The sequence below is a fragment of the Thamnophis sirtalis genome, unplaced genomic scaffold (genome assembly GCF_051295495.1).
Source record: "Thamnophis sirtalis isolate CommonGarterSnake01/CBP01778 unplaced genomic scaffold, rThaSir2_p1.2 scaffold_5, whole genome shotgun sequence".
Lineage (NCBI taxonomy): Eukaryota > Metazoa > Chordata > Lepidosauria > Squamata > Natricidae > Thamnophis > Thamnophis sirtalis.
In genome coordinates, this window is record NW_028261385.1 from 32,006,734 (window position 1) to 32,024,203 (window position 17,470).

General features: G+C 42.8%; 1 protein-coding gene across 1 annotated transcript in view; it reads right to left on the minus strand.

The window, feature by feature from the left end:
• ADAMTS6 (ADAM metallopeptidase with thrombospondin type 1 motif 6) overlaps nt 1-17,238 on the minus strand; it is a 127,180-nt gene extending 109,942 nt beyond the window's left edge. Inside the window, exon 1 of the mRNA XM_014060953.2 lies at nt 16,744-17,238. The gene's annotated coding sequence lies outside the window, so the exon portion shown is untranslated. The remainder of the gene's footprint in view (nt 1-16,743) is intronic.
• Between the last annotated feature and the right edge of the window lie 232 nt (nt 17,239-17,470).

Consider the following 17,470-nt stretch of genomic DNA (forward strand, 5'->3'; position numbering starts at 1 on the left):
CCAAGAGACAACCAGCAGACAGCGCTGAGTTTTTCTACAGAACATTTAAAGGCTTACCTTATCAAAATGTTTTAAATATGTACTCTGAGAACAATGTTACAAATGATCAAAAGTTTAAACATTTTGTAAAAAATATCAAGCTGGGAAGGAGACTTGGAGCATGTAACAATTATCAACACATGCAAACTTATATGGCTTATCATAAAATAAAGACGAAAAGTTAAGCTCATTGCTTGTTTCACAGTATTTTTATTCATATAATTTGAACTGGTCACTAAACTTTAGTACACTTGTAGGATTTGACAATGGGGCCTCAATAGGTGCAGTCATAAGAGAAACAGGAATAATGTCACTTGCATCCTTAAGAGCCACAGACTTTCAGCTTTTCTATTTTTTCTTTAAAAATACAGCAATACTTTTAACAGCAATACAAAACTCATCAATACTGTTAGAACCTTCATCTCAGCCACGGCACTCATAAATTCATTCCAACCTTTAGGGGTTTTTTCACAGTACGTGCTTGGTGTTGTAAAACTCTTAAAATATTAGTATCAGAAATGGGACCTCTTGTAGAAGAATGTACCATGGCAATCTCAAGCCATAATGTCCCAATGCTGTTTCATTTTGTTCAACAAAAGTTCAGCATTTTTCCTATTGGTCCAACTAGGATCTCCTGCATTATTGGATCCTGTGTCAGCTGTTGTGATAATAGTTCTCGTAGTCCTGGGGTGATCAAGAGTGCTCTGGTGGGCAAATGAGATTCAGAGTATCCTTTTCCGACTCATTTTGTCTGATCAACCTTAGAAACCTCTGCTGTACGAAACTGCGGAACTTAAATCTTGATGTCCTCACTCAAATCAGATCTCTGAAGAATGGATCGCATGTCATTATCCAAATGGCTAGTGCTGGAAGTCTCTAAAGACTCTGCCTTGTAGCTGTTCCTGATGTGACACCAAATACATTTTCTTGTTTACCTGACCAATAGATTACTCACCAGTGGTATAGCAGCTCCTAATAATGGCTCAATAAAGCCTCTTGACTGATGAATGATCTGCTTCTTCTTTCTGAGTGAGGCTTTTCCATCACCTAACTTTGTAATAAACTGATGGTCCTAATAAAGGAATCTTTGAGTTAACTTCAGAGTGTTTGTCGTGTTTGGGGAGCTGAGTCAGAAAATTTGAGAACCCTTTTATTATAGACCACTATTAGAGTTTTTCTGAGCACCTGATACTACTTTGATCTCTTTCTTCTCTTCCTCACCAGATAGACAATAATCATCAACCAAATTTTTCAAGCTCTCAAAGTTAAACCTTATCACAATTGGCACTTTTTAGTGTAAGTCTTTTCACTTTTAAAACTGTCTTCCCATTTGACAAAGCCTACTCATACATTTTGGGACCAACTACCACAAGCTCAATGATCATGGTGTTTGGTGGAATCTCATTCATCAGCCAACCTCATCTTCCCTCGCTACATATAAAAATAACCGAATCAGGACCACAGTACAGACACCTGTCCCCCAACCCATCAAACTATCTGTATAATTCCAAATGTACATAAGCATTATAAAACTGGAAATGAATATGGTGATACATGTGGATTTGGTAGGCTGTTTGGATGTTTTCCATGTGACAATGCTGATTCTATATCCACAAATTCACATGATGAAACTTCATTATAGGACACACAAAAAATTTGAATAATTCTTCAGGATCTGTCACCACAGATGTAGTCAATTGGTGCTCTGCCCGAAATTAAATCCCAGTTGAAAAAGAGTTTAGTAATCTGCCTTTTAGCGGGACTTCAATATGCTCATATTGTAAGCATACACTTTCCCTCTTTTCATAATCATGAATATACTGTTCTTTATACTGTTATGTCTTTCAGAAATCAGGGTAAAGCACTGGTCTCCTGCTTTTGTCTGAGATGCATGTTAATTCCCCTTGTATTTTATTTGAGGTAGAGGGTTTTTGATGTGGATGGCCTTGGCTCCATAATTTGTTGATCCACTTGTGAAACTGTCAGTATTGGAAATTCAGCAAAATCTAATCACTTCACCATTCTGAAGGAACACAAACAGATAGTACTTAAGGACATAGAATTATTACAGTACATAGAACTTATTGACTGATGGGTGAAGAAGATTTTCTTTACATTTTTATTATTTGAAAGTTAGCTCACATCAATATTCCTAGTGACTTTGTTTTCTAAAAACCTACATTACACATTCTACCTTCTAATTCCTTATCCTGCATTCCACATGATGTGGAGGCCCTTGGTCCCACAATCTGACAAGCCCTTTGTGAAATAGTTGGCATTGGACATTTAGCAAACAACTTATCACTTCACCATTCTGAGGGGGGGGGGACAAGGAAACAGTCATTTGTAGCAACTGCTACAGTAAAGAGGGTATGCTGATTATTGGATAAATAAGTAGGTATTCCAACTACTTCTCATCAACATTCCTAACAACATTTCTTAGTTTTCTACATGCATGTGAATTAAATACTACACCTTCTAATTCATTGTCCTCTGTCCTTCATGATGGGGAAGGCCTGTGTTCCCTTCCCAATGGTATATATTGATACCATTATGAATCTTAGGACAGTGAAAAATTGGCAATCATTTCATCTTCTGCACATTGTGAAGGAAAAGTGGAAACAGACAAGCATCAGTATTGCTATAGAAATAGTGAAGCTTCTAAAATTTATGTGTGTAAGGAAAAAGAATACCTTCACAAGCTTTCACATATTGTTATTCTGATACCTCCTGCTAATAAAAACCACAAACGTTATAAATATACCATTTATGCATTTAAGAAATACTACATTTTAAAAATTAGCTACAAAATTACTTACATTAGTAGCACCCATTCTGAAGCACCCTTGTTTACTGGAAAATGTTGCAGATCATCTGAATAAGAGGCCTTCAACATTCTTGTCTGTTTCCATTAGATGAAGTCTCAGGCCCTATTCTTGATGTAAAATTTGCTGCACCAAAGGCATTGAATTCCTAACATGTATTTTGTTATTTGCAAAATCAGTCAGACCTTCTTCATCCATCATATTGTAAATACGTTTTAGGAAAAAAGAAATAACTGTTTTTAAACATGCTTTGTAAATATGTTTTATTTGAAATTCATTGGGGTATGATTATTTTCTTGTAATTAATTTCTTTGACATTAATTACATATCATTTTCTTGAGAGACATACGTAGGAGTCTCATCACAAATCCTTGTCATTAATGAAAGGGGGGGTTTCTCCTTCTTGGTACACTGTACGAATGTCTCAACTTAAGCAAGTCTCATTTGAAATATAATTTATTCATTTTGTCTGAAACATTAATGAATATACAATTTGAGGCATAGAAATTTGAAGACACTTTTTAATAATATGTTTTTTATCAATTCCATCCATTTGGTCTTCATGTTGTGGACATCCCATTAAGCAATGATGCAGTATTTCTTTTACAATATATGCCTTAAGAATATTCATAATTCAGTATTAAGAGGAACATTTTTAAAAGAGGAAATATCATAGATTATTATTACTGAAAATACTAAGTTTGATAAGTGGATTGCATTCACCATTTGATGTCTGACAGAACAGACAAAACAGGGCACGGTCATCATATTATGTTTGCTCTCATTAATATTATATAACTTAGCTCTTTTGCTAAATCTGAGGCCCCACTTTTGTGGTTCAGGAATCAAATCTGTATCAAACAAATTATCCTCAGATTCTGCTTTAGCATCCTTTGTTATATTCTTCATTGGATTCCGCCATATTATTCTCAAATGCTGGTCAGGTTTTAAACTGTTGGAAGTTTTTATCTGCCTGCAGACATTGCTGTTGAAAGCACATGCTCAGAATAGCAACCCTAGAACAAGTTTGAACATGCCCTGAGCATGCTTGTCACAAACATGTCTGCACAGAACACACGTGTGCACAGCATCACAGCTCTGACATGCCTGTACCTGCTCTCTGGAGGTTCATATTAGAAATATGAATGCTCTGAATGGTCCACTCTGGTAGATTACACAGCCTTTTATTTTATGTTTAAGCCACCATCACCACCCATAATAAGCCTTATTATTTTATTTCTCACGATTTTTTTGGTGGCAGATGTATGCTGACTTACTGTAAGTTTGTGTGAGATCTTTATCAGATTCCCCACTCTGTTGATTTCTTTTTTGCCTTACTGCTGGACAAGAAGAATTGTGAGAAACAAGAAGCTTAAACCAATTTTGCAAAATAGCCTTTCTTCAGTTTCCCCCCACAAGTGATAAAATACAATAGCAGGCAGTTCTATGTAAATTGACTTGAAAAGAAGCCTCAAATTTCTAGTATTAAAACAAACAAACAAAAAGGCTTGGTTTGTTTAACGTTGTCCCTCTTTTGGGTTGCCTAATGTTCCCACTGGCCACTCACCAATCAGAATCATTTCTGAGGAGAGTATTGGGCAACCATGTGCTCAGTCTATCAATCATGACTTTGCACCAGAGAATAGCATCCTAGTCAGCAGCTGTTAATCAGTGCCTCCTCCCCATGGATGTGGAACAATCAGAAAGGTTTCCAGTGGAGGAAATAAGATATCACAGAACTTTCAGGGGGGATACAGAAGTCATAGCAAGGCGTGGGTGGAGTATAAACTCTATGAAAAAAATTGTGTATACTTCAGGGGTGGGTTCCTGCTGGCATTACTGCTGGTTCGGCGCACACAAAAATTTGCACACACATGCTCGCTTCGCTTGTGCACATTTGCACCTAAAAAGGTCTGTGCATGTGCACAGTTAGAAAAGAAAAGGAAAAAATTAAACTTTTGCAATGAATATTGTTCTGTGCATGTGCAGAACTGAAAATCAAGATGGCACTGCCACCGATAGAACCAGTTCAGGGGTGTGGCAAGCCAAGTTACTACCTACTTGGCTGAACCGGTCCAACGGTAGGAACCCACTTCTGGTGTACTCATAGTACTGCCCTTGCCAGTGTTTCAAACAGAAAGAAAGCAGCAGACTAGAGTCCCCATCCTCAATTTTAGATACATATTTCTCCAAGTCAATGTCAAACACAAGACTGACTCTTATTCACAATATAAATAGATCAGAGAAAAACGTGGGATAGTTCATACACTTCCTATATTATCAAACTCCTCACCTGTGAAGAGCTGGAGGGGACAAACCCAACCTCACAAAGATGTCATAATGATCTAGATAACAACGTGTTTTTTTTTTAAAGAGGACTGTCATCACTTCTACCAACAGGGAAACTGGAAATCTTTTTTTTCAAAATCTAGGAAGGTCACAATAAATAACAAAACACACAGGTTTATACCAAACCCATGGCCACTCTCTTGAAGAATAAGAAGATACAAACCTAAAATACAAATCTAATTGAAAAATATTTGCCTGGCAATAGAACAAATGCCACAGATAGGCTTTTGTTCCATGGGCACTATAGAAACCTACTACTACCCCACCACACCAGCAAGAAAGATGCCAACAGCCTCTCTCCAGCACTACCACAGTCTACTTCTGTGCAATGATCTGGAAGACACTATTAGGAATGTAATCGAACGGTTGGGTTGGCAATATATAAATCATGTAACAATGCTATACTTTTTTCTTTCAATCATACTGTAAAATGTGATTGGTTGCTGTTTTCCTCAATCGGCCATTAGAGAGAGCCAGAATGACTGTTAGCTCTCTGTCTGTTAGGTGCTGGGCTGAGCTGATATGAGTGTTTTGGAAGTTGGCTGTTAGAAAGTGCAGTGAGCTATTGCAAATTTTGCAACTGCTAGCAAACTTAGAGTACCAGACTGATTATATGATACTGGACTATGTTATTTGGATTATCCCTTAACTGAAAGACATTGATAACTAACTGTCTTATCCGTGTATGACTTGGACTGTTTGATGGACTCTGATACCTCTATTTCCATGAAAGTAAAAGCCTATTTAAACTGCAGTGTCTCTGTATGCTGTTTGTGTGTTATCCAATACAATTCTCACAATGCTTCTCTGAACGTACTCGCTCTCCCAACGGGGAGCTCACCTAACAGCCACTACTGCCAGCAGCATACTAAAAGGCTAAGTGACGTTTACTACTTAACTATTAATAGCAATAGCAGTTAGACTTATATACCGCTTCATAGGACTTTCAGCCCTCTCTAAGCGGTTTACAGAGTCACATAGTGGTCCCAGAGTACCAAAGGTGCATTCATTTCAAAGAGAAAAGAGAATGGGAAATTGCACTGCAAATGTCTCCTAAAGCAGCATTTTTCAAAGTGTAATCCACAAAGTGAAACATAATAAATTGTAACATTTCACAATTTTAATTTCTAATACAGCACATACTGGAACATATAACCCACAAAAACTCTTTGAGGTCCTCATTTGTTTTTAAGAATGTAAAGGAGTCCTGAGATTCTTTTTTGAGATTCCTGTCTGAGAATCATTAGGGGATGGATTGCATGATTGCAATATGGGGACATGGACAAGGCCTTGTTGCAGGAGCCATTGGATGAGGGCTCACCCACTTGGAAGTCAGCAGCTTATGGAAACAGTTGAAAGAAATCCAGCACACAATCTATGGCATACATGTGCTTTGTTGAAGAAGAGGCAGTGGATCTGCATTTTGAAGAAAAAGAAGAACCTAGGAGGGGAGACAAAAGAGTCTGGGAAAATAAAATATGGTGCCATCCATAATTATAGACCATCTTTCTACAAAGTATGGGGTCTCTGCTGAAGGAAACAAGAAGAGACAAGGGATACTGGTAGAACTGGACTACAGGGAGGAGTCTTTTTTGATGCGTGAAGCTGCTGTTATCTAAAAAATAAATAGATACAAACATACAAAAATGTCGGTAGTTATTGTGGAGAAAGTTGATAGGATCTGTGAAGCCCGAGATCTAGAGGCAACCATCAAACACAAGGACTTGGCTCTGGAGGGCAGCAAGAATTAAGAATGAGGAAGTTGCTGTTCACAGATTAGTCAATATGCCACCCTTTTCATGCCATAGTCAACTGATCATGACTTCCAGTGTTTGAAGTCCATATCTTTCAGCTCATACTTTCCATTGTCTGTTGACAGTAAAGGGATTAAACATTTGACATGTTCATGTAGAAGCAAGCAGAAGAGTCTATGTGATTCACTGAATGGCTGAAATTTTCTATAAATCTGCTTGGGGATCCACCAAAGATAGTGGTTTGCTTGTGGACATTAATATGAATCATTATCTAGTTTTCCTCCCCCCCCCCAACAAATGTCACAATGACCCATAAGGTGAAAAATTAGTTGGCTCAACCTATTACGACCAGTCAAAATTACTTATGGCTAATTTGTACTCAGCAGCCCTCATAAGTCTTAAGTTCAAACTGTATATTGACATTCCAGCTTTAGATGTAAATCTAGCCATTTCCTCAATTTCCGTACTCATCCAAACTAGAAAAATAGAAAGAGAAGGGCCAATGCATTTCCAACACATAAAAAGGTTGTTTGAGAAGGAAGTAGATGACATTAATATTCTGGAATTTTTCAGAATTTCTTGAATTTAACCCTTACTAAAATAAAAAATAAAATAAAAAACCTCTGGTAGAGCATAAAGAGACTTCTGGAAGTTCTTGATCATATAGGAGCCTACCGACTAAAATAGACTCTGGATAAGTGCCAATTCTGCCAGACATCTGAAGTGTGTGCGCAAATGCAAATTGCCACTGATCCCCAGGACAGAGGTTTCAACAACTTGGCCAACATTTATTACCTTAAAAGACTTTTCGGTCTTTGGGGAGTTTACAACTCTATGTGATTCAGCTGAGCTTATATTTCTGTAGTTTGTCCTTTACTATTATGGGCCTCTTTAATTCTTCATCTTGGACAATGAATCAGAACCCCAGAAATGTGATAACTTAAGAACTCCAGAGTAATAGTAGTAGTACTAAACAGTATTCAAGACATTTATGGTAGCAATAGGGGAGGTGAACTCCAATTTCAATGTAACTCCCATTCCCCCCATCTTACATGACTAACATTCTCAGCATTGCTTCTACATTATGATGCTGCATCATTACAGCTTGAAAGACAGTCCTGCCCTATGGTCACATAACAAACAATAGATCCAAAGAAGAGTGAGTATAGCTACACTCACTCTACACTCACTCTATGGTAAAATCATGGAAGTCAAAGGAAGTCCAATCATTATTTGTCCTTCGTTTTAACTTCCAAAACACATTCCTCTGCTTTTCAGGCACTTTCATTGTCTACTGACAGTGTAGTGCAGGTCAGCAAAAATCATCTCTAGTAGGAATTGTTACTCCTTACCTATTGCAGCAGCATATAAATAAAGATGTGTTCATTTTATCCTGCCTTGTTTTCATATATGATTCAAGGCAGCAAGCATACATGACACTCCTTTTCCCATTTTCTCCACAACAACCACCATGGTGAGTGTGTGTGAATGGCCCAAAATCACCCAGCCATTTCTTATGTCTAAACTGACACTACAATTCACAGCACTTTAACCACTGTACCAAATTTTGCCAACTGACTGAATTATACCTGTATTACTGACCTAAAAGTATGTGATTTCTTCAGGTGATTATATATACATTTTGCACACGGGCTAAATTTCTGGAGTGTAGCAGACACTCTTAACATAGAAGGATATATATTTTCTCTTTTTATACAAAATATTTGTGATCCCTATATCATTCCCTCAAATTAGATTCCTTTCTTCAACATTTTACCTAGGACAGCTCAAACAGTACAATCATAATTAATACATTATATAATTGTATACATTATCCTGCAAAGATTAGGTTTTGATTTACCATTATATAATTTGTGTTCTAGATCTACATCCATGCTTTGGAATAAAATCAAGTGTAAATATGCAGCATGGCATCTGATTAAAATGAAAGTACTTGGATTTAACTACATTTCAGAATGGTGATGGGATTAAAAATATTTTACTACCGATTCTGTGGGTGTGGCTTGGTGGGAGTGGCATGGCTTGGTGGGCGTGGCTAGGTGGGCATGGCAGGGGAAGGATACTGCAAAATCCCCATTTCCTCCCGATCAGCTGCGACCTAGGAAGCAGAGAATAGATGGGGGTGGGGCCAGTCAGAGGTGGTATTTACTAGTTCTCCGAACTACTCAAAGTTTCCGCTACAAGTTCTCCAGAACTGGTCAGAATCTGCTGAATACCACCTCTGGTTCAGAAGTCACAATCATCAGTGGTCAACTGACATTATGAATTGCTCTTGAACAAGTAGAAGTTACAAATGATATTTTTGCCTGAAAGCAATTCTAAATAGACAAATCCTATATAAAAAAAACCCTGCAAAGCCATTCAAGCTATCTTTGAATTCGTTCTAATGTAGTGTGCATTTCAGATATTTCTCCCCTAGAGTTACACTGGCAGCACTTATTTTCATTCGACTTGATATGTCTAAATTATTTCCTAAATTAAAATCTGCATTAATTCCAAAACAGAGTGAGAATTGTGACTAACTTTCTCTGGGTTAGGACAAGAGTCGTCTTAACAACATTATGGGCCCGGGCAAAGCAGGATACTGGGGCCCCAGTGTGAACTACTCACAGGAATAAAAATGTAAATGGTAGATAAAATTAAACATATATTTGTGTGCTAGCATTAATTTAAAAATGCAGTAAAATGTAATAAACATGTTGCTGTAATTTTGATACAAGGTGCATTGAAGGGTTAACATACAGATTAGTGTGGGGCCCTTGTGCTTGTGGGGCCCACAGGCAAGTGCCCATCAGACCTTGCATTAAGATACCCCTGTTAAGACCATGATTACTTGACACAAAATATGTATCAAATATATCTCATGTGTCACTATAACTTACAGTGCATTCAGAAAGTATTCAGATCCCCACCACTTTTGTCAATTTTGTTATGCTGCAGCCTGATTATACAGTTGTTGAAACTCATTTTTTTCTAATTAATCTACACTCAGTACACTCAGTGAAAACAGAATTTTGGAAATGTCTGTAAATTTATTAAAAAGAAAAAACCTGAAATATCATATTGGCGTAAGTATTCAGAACCTTTGCAACAACACTTGAAATTTAGCTCGGGTGCCTTCCATTTCTCTGGATCATTGCTGATAAGTTTCTACACCTTGATTAGAGGTGACCTGTGGTAAATTAATTGATTAATTAATTAATTAAATTGATTGGACGTGATTTGGAAAGGCCTCTCTACACACCTCTCTATAGAAGGCCTCACAGCTGATAATGCATACTGTAGCAGAGCAAAAGCCATGAAGTCAAAGGAACTGTCTGCAAGCAGGGGTCTTCAACCTTGGCAACTTTAAGCGTGGAGGACTTCAACTCCCAGAATTTCCCAGCCAGCTTGCTGAGAATTATTCAAGGCACATATCTGGGGAAGGCTACAATAAAATTTCTGCTGCACTGAAGGTTCCTAAGAGCACAGTGGCCTCAATAATTCTCAAATGAAAAAAGTATGGCACAACCAGGAATCTTCCAAGAGCTAGCCACCCAGTCAAATTGAGCAATTGGGGGAGAAGGGCCTTAGTTTCACTTTGTTATTATGGGGTATTGAGTGTATGTTGAGGGAAAAATGAATTTGAACAATTGTAGAATCAGGCTGCAGCATAACAAAATTGACAAAAGCGAAGGGGTCCTAATACTTTCTGAATGCACTGTATCTGTATATCTAAAGTTATTTTGCATGCCACAGTTTTGCCCATTTAAATTTGCAGATGCTTGGGCTTAGTGGGATTTCTCAGTTTTTACTCACACATTTTAATGCCACAAGGGACAATTGCATTGTTTATTTATTGTTTGCAGTCTGGTTCTCTTTAGAAAAGAAGCCAATCCATAAACCCTTCTCTGTCACACTATATTTATTTGAAATTTTTCATATCCAAGCTTGAGTTGGAGCATCTTAATTATATTATCAAAGACAATTAAATTCCTGATACATATATGGGTACGTCAAGGTATGTCCCATTTGTCATCTGTGAAACTGACAAGCAAAAACATATTTTAATGATCCTTTTTACATAGTACCAGCTAAACAACAGAGGAACTATATAAAGGAGGTGTTAAATGAAAGCAACCTCCATCCTTACCCATTCAAGTTCTTTGCACTATCATCATGCTGATCAAAGGACCCTCAAGTGCTGCTTTCTACTTCAGAGAGCCAACACTTAGTACCAAGGCAAGAAACATAATCCGAAAACAAATTTTATGCTTTGAGACTCATGTGGAGCATTCAATGGAATGATGATTTCAGCTGTCCATTATGGTTTTGGTTTAGATGTTATGCTTTAAAGAAAAAAGAGCTGCATGCACCTGGATTAATGTTCTGCCTAATGAAAAAAGCCTCTCTGGAATAGGAGAAACTAAGTGAAGAAAAGAGGCAATAAATAATGCACAGGGGAATTCCCCAAAAGTGCAGGTGATTAGTTTAGCAGCCTTTTCCTGACTAGCACAAACCTTCCTTTTTTCTCCTTTAATATACTACAATTAAAATGCTATAAATATATTAGTAGGGAGGGCGTGATACAGTTACATTGACATTCACCTCAGTTTCCTTCTGCAGTGAACAGTTATTTTAGAAAGCTTGCCATGGCAGAGGTTGGGGTAATGACCGTAGGGCCCTTTGCAGGGAAGCCTTAGCTGGTTGGCTCAGAACTTATTTTTGAAACGGAGAGGTGCCAGAGCCAAAGCAGCCTACCAGCCATGACACCCACTTGGAAATGGCAGGACACAGGAATGGGTAGTATCATATTTTCAGTCACTGGTACACAATATTTTCTTTTACATCTTGTCCCACAGCCAGTGAGATAAATCCAACCACATATGGGTCCACCTATATGCCACTGATGAATTGCTATAGGAGTTAGGGTCTTTTCCCATTTTTCCCTTCTCACTTTTTCTAAAGGTGTTTAACTCTGATGAATGAAGGTTCGGAAAGCTTACTAAAGGCTTGGAAAGAGCATTTTACTTATTCCAAAGATACCATGGTAATTATTTTAAGTTTCTACCTCTCCGTTTCTACCTTCCGTATAAGTAATCCTTGACTTATGACCATAACTGGACTGAAATCTTGGTTGTTGAGTGAAACATGATTTCATTCCACAAACACAACCTAGTTCTAGTTCTAGTTTATTAAACTTGTATGCCGCCCTATTCCCAGGGGGACTCAGGGCGGCTAACAAACTATAAGGGAATAGGGGTAATACAAAGAAGACAAACAGGACAAAGCAAAATACAAAACAGATTAAAAAAACACCACAACAGCCACAAAAATTCGAGTGGGGTTGGGAAGTCATCGGCCCCAGGCCTGCCGGAACAGCCAGGTCTTGACCGCTTTGCGGAAAGCCTGAAGGGTGGTAAGGGTCCAAATCTCCACGGGGAGATAGTTCCAGGGGGCTGGAGCAGCCACAGAGAAGGCCCTCCCCCGGGTGGTCGACAGTCAACATTGGCTAGCTGATGGAACCCAGAGGAGGCCTAATCTGTGGGATCTAATTGGTCGCAGGGAGGTAATTGGCAGGAGGCGGTCTCTCAAGTACCCAGGTCCGATACCATGTAGGGCTTTAAAAGTAACAACTAGCACCTTGAAGCGCATCCGGACTCCGATAGGCAACCAGTGCAGCTCGCGGAGGATAGGTGTAACGTGGGTGTACCGGGGTGCACCCACAATCGCTCGCGCGGCTGCATTCTGGATAAGCTGAAGTCTCCGAATGCTCTTCAAGGGCTGCCCCATGTAGAGCGTGTTACAGTAGTCCAGTCTTGAGGTCACAAGGGCGTGAGTGACTGTTCTGAGGGCCTCCCCGTTCAGGTAGGGACGCAATTGATGCACCAGGCGGACCTGGGCCCGGTGCATCAATTGCGTCCCTACCTGAACCGGGAGCAAGGGCCAACCCTTGTTCTCCCAGTTGTGATTGGTAGGCAACTGCATGGGGCATTAAGCAGAGAGTACAAAGGAGGCAGTCAGCCTCATGCTTGGAAGGGAACTATTGCACTGGGCTGGAGAAAGAAACAAGGTGTTCAGGATCTAAGTCAGTGATGGCTAACTTTTTTGTCCTCGCATGATAAAATCGGGTGTGCACCCGAGCACATGCACACGTCTACTCCCACAATGCAATGGGCCCCGCCCCATATACATGTGTGCACAACCTGCCCTGCATTCCCCTCCTCCCACTCATGCGTGTGACCTCCCCCGTGCTCCTCCTGTGCATACACGTGCCCTCCCCTCATGCTCTGTTTTGGGCCTAGCCGGCCTCCCTGAAGCCCCCTGAAACCAAAAATGGGGCACGGGGGGGGTGAGCACTGCACCTCCATGCTCCCCTGGCCCCCATGCATGCATGCCCCCCCATGCATTCGTGCATGACTCCTACATGCGCAGCTGGTTGGCAGAAAGGACATTGGAGCTGAGCTGGATGACAGCTTGCGTCCCTGCAGAAAGGGCTCCGCATATCATAGGTTCAGCATCATGGATCTAAGCTTTCTTTCTGCAGCACTTCAGAGTTCTTTTCTCCACCACACGTGGAGAGAAACTCTTTCAAGGGGCTGCAGAAAACTTTTGGATCTGATCTGCATTTTTTCAGCCCTTTGGAAAAGTTCCTCTTCTCTCTGTGTGTTGGGCTGGAGAAACAAAGCACGGATCCAATCTGGAAGATCCTGTTTTATTTATCCAGCTCATTGCACAAGTATCCCTCCCTTCTAGAAGGCAAACCCTGCACTGGGCTGGAGAAGCTAAGTGGGGATCATCACAAAGATCCCTGCTTCATTTCTGCACTCCAACGAAGGATGTCTCCCTACCCCTCGTTTTTTAGGTTTTTTTTAGGGAAGGGGAAATCCTTCTTCAGATACCAGCAGCTTGCAACCTTCTCTGCTAACTTCCCCACTGATTTTCTGAGGAGGCCAACAGAGAAAACTGCAAATGGCAGTCACCTGATGATAGGGCACTTGGCAACCAGTTAGCTGTAAGAGTGAACAGGTTGCCAAACACCCAGATCATGTGTCTGTGAAAAGAGAGAGATTTTCTGATGGCTGGAGGTGCTTTACAGATGATAAAGCACCCTTCCCTGGCCATGCTTTGAACTTTGAATGGTCATCAAAGGACAAGTCATGTTGAGAACGACCAAAAGAAAAAAAAATGTAGCTCAGGGTCAACTAGTGGGCAAACAGTACTATATAAACACAGGGAACTAACCCCACACTTAACTTGCACACTGATAAAGTTCCTTAGCTGGGCAATGAAAAGTCTGTAAACAAGCAACAAAAGCTCCAAGGACACCATGATTAATTTTCAACTAGGCACTGGAGAGTGGAAGGAAAAGGGAAAACAATTTGTGGCAATTCTGTGCATGGGCAGTGGCAGTCTCTTATAGGCTTCGGATACGTGTATCCAGTTACAGAGCAGGAGCAACCCAGGAGAAGCTTTTCCGGACTTCCAACAACCCACTCCCGGCTTCTTTAAGCCACCAAGTAAGCAGCAGCAGCGCCGCCACCCGGGTTCCTCTCCTCCGTTCTTCGTCCCCGCGGAGCCTTGGCCACCGTTCCGCGCCCGCAGCGCACCAATCCTCGCCGCTGGCCCCCGGGACTGTCTGCAAAGGCAGCGGGTGAGCTGAAGAGAGTGGCTTTGCGCCGACTGTGGCAGGCGCCTTTTCTCAATGAGCCTCTTTAACCCCGCGCGACGCCCGCCTTCTCTCCCCCCCTCCGCCCCGTTACCACCTGCAGCCCGCGGTTACCGCCGGGCATTTAGTCGCGCCAATTCTGGTTCCGGGCGGGGAGGGGGAGGAAGAGGGAGAGTAACTGACCGGATGCCGCGCTGCGCGTAAGACCAGAGCAAGAGGGAAGGTCACGGCCTCGCCAGCCAGTTAGCGCTGGACGCGGGGCCCCCCTCGCCGCTACTCCCGGGCCAGAGCTTCCCTCGAGCTCCGCCGCGCGGCCTTCAGGTTCGCGCGTACCCGGCTGGTGTCTGGCAGCGACGCCCTTGGCTAGAGGCGCTTATAGTCCTTGGCGGGCGCTCCGGTTCCCTACGGGGAGGACGCGAGAGGCGAAGCCGGCCCATTCCACCCCCCCGCTCCGACCCTGCTCTGGCTCGCAGGCAAGTCGCAGCGTCTCCTGGCACTGAGCGGGACTCGGGAGAGCTGCAGACGCTGGACAGGGAGGGCTGTGAGAGGCGGCCAGCCGGGGGGAGCCTGAGGTTGCTAAGGCGATACCCGGGCTGTTGAGGGAAAGGGGGGCGATGTGGGGTAATCGCTTCCAAAGCGGTCCCAGGTAACCGCTTGGCCGCAGCCACAGCTTGCCTCTTTTGGGTTCCGGAGCCGAGAATTTCTACGCTGAAGAGGACGGGAACTAAAAACCGAAAGGCGGACGGGGGGATTTATTCGCTCCGGCTTTCAATTGTCTGCAATTTTGGGAGAGGAAAAAAGCGAAAGGAAAAGGCTGCCGCCCGCCTGTGCGCTCTGAGGCAAATTTCACGGAATCCGACAGGGACTCTCAAACCAGACGGGGGGACTGCAGATCCGAGCAGAAAGCGGCGCCTCCTCTCCCAAGGCAGCCCTGGAGAGCAACTGCCACCTGGGTGGTGGAGGATGGGGGTGGGGAGAGGGCAAAACTGAGCCGATTCGAATAACTTCGCGCCTCCCTCCACCCACCCACCCCTCTTCACTCTCAAAAAGCATCAGCTGTCATTTTTACTGCTGGAACTCCAGACAAAACTTTTTTTAAAGTCCTCCGCCCCCGCCCCCCCCGCATACACATAATCCTACATCGTACAAAAGAACATATCTCCCCCTTCAAGAGAACTAGAACAAAAGCCTTGCCTCCCCGCCTCCCCCCCAAATCAGAGGGAAGAGTCTGGACTGTTCTAATGGAGCTGATCCTAAAGTTAACATTCAGCAGCCCATTTCCAGACAGCAGCGCTAAATCTATTTGGATAAAACGCGTGTAGCCCAGACACTTGGCACCAGGCCCATAGGAGTTGCAGAAGCAGCCCAGCTGAAAACAAGCGTCTGGGACTGAACTCTCTCCGCGTTCACAGCAGTGAAAGGAACCAGCCAATACAAGGAGTCTGGACGCAGAGATTCGTCCTTCACCCCCTACCTTCACTCTCCGGGCACACACCTTGGCCGCTACCTTTCACACAGACACACAGACACACATCCCTTTGAGCAGCCCCACCGCCGTGATTCCAGAAGCTCCGTAAAGGGCTGCGTGTCCAGCAAAGCCCTCCGGATCACCGAGTAAATCAAAGCCCCGCACTTCCACCTCTCCCATTCGCCCCTCAAGAGTTGGAGGTCCCTCTCCATTCAGTGGAGCAAACCGGCTCGAGCGATCCCATCAACGCCACCCTTTGAGTCCACGCACAAAAACACGCACTTGTCTTCCCCATTGCTATAGACACTGGCGGCCCCCTGCCAAGTAACGGGTTTGGATTAGAAGCGAAGTCTCGCAGACACCCAGTTTCCCATTCGCGGCCAGATGTTTTGCTGGGTTCTCAGTGAAGCGTTTCCGCTCCTTTAGGAGCACACTTGTTAAATCCAGCTGCTTTGCCGCAGAAAGTCTTCGCGCCCCTCGTCCCCCCGCCCCCGTTAATCCTCACCGCTCAGAGATCGCTCTGAAACCATTGCAAATCCAGATCGCCTAGCCAGTGTATTTACCAATCACCCCCCATTCCGTATCTATACGGGAGACAAGAAAATCATAAGGCAAAAAGCCCGTCAAAGCTTTCCTTACCGTTCTCATCTTCAATGTCTTTGCTACAAAGTGACTTTCAGACAATGGCAATTGGACTGGACGGGTCCCGTATTCCTCTCTGATTTCCCCCTCTTGGCAAAAGCCAGCCAGAGGTAAATTCTAGAGCAGAATAAAATCCTCTAGCTTTTCCTAAACTGAGGCAAACCGGACAGACTAAGCAGAAAAGAGGGATGCCATAGGCTTATCCAGCCTGTCTAAGCTCCCTGCATTTTTTTGTCTTTTTACAACCCCCCAAAAAAAGAAAGGAAGGAAGGAAGGGGGAGAGAAAGGAACAGGGGAAAAAGGAAACGGGGAGAGCGGGGGGGGGGGGTAAAGCCTTAATCGGGAGTTAAGGTTTGCTTCTTGGCCACCCTTTCTAGGTAGAAATATGATGTGAATACCATTCAAAAGAAGGAGAAAGGGAAGGAAGGAGGGGAAGAGGGAGCAGGAAAGGCTGGAGAGAAAGTTTTTGTTGAAGTAGCTCGAGATCTCTGCTCACTACCGGCCTTTAGCCAAGTTAGAGCTGCAGCAGAAGCGGACTATTTTGGCCTGGGAGGGCACGCTGACGTCACTTTGCAACTGTGCCGCTGGCACAGCTGCGCATGTCGGGCCATTACGTGGAGGAGGAGGGGAAGGCAGAGGTACCATTAAGGGGTAATGGAGTGGGCTAGGACAATGTAAACTTCACCCCCCCACACACACACCCCGCCGACTGTCTGTTTCTTTT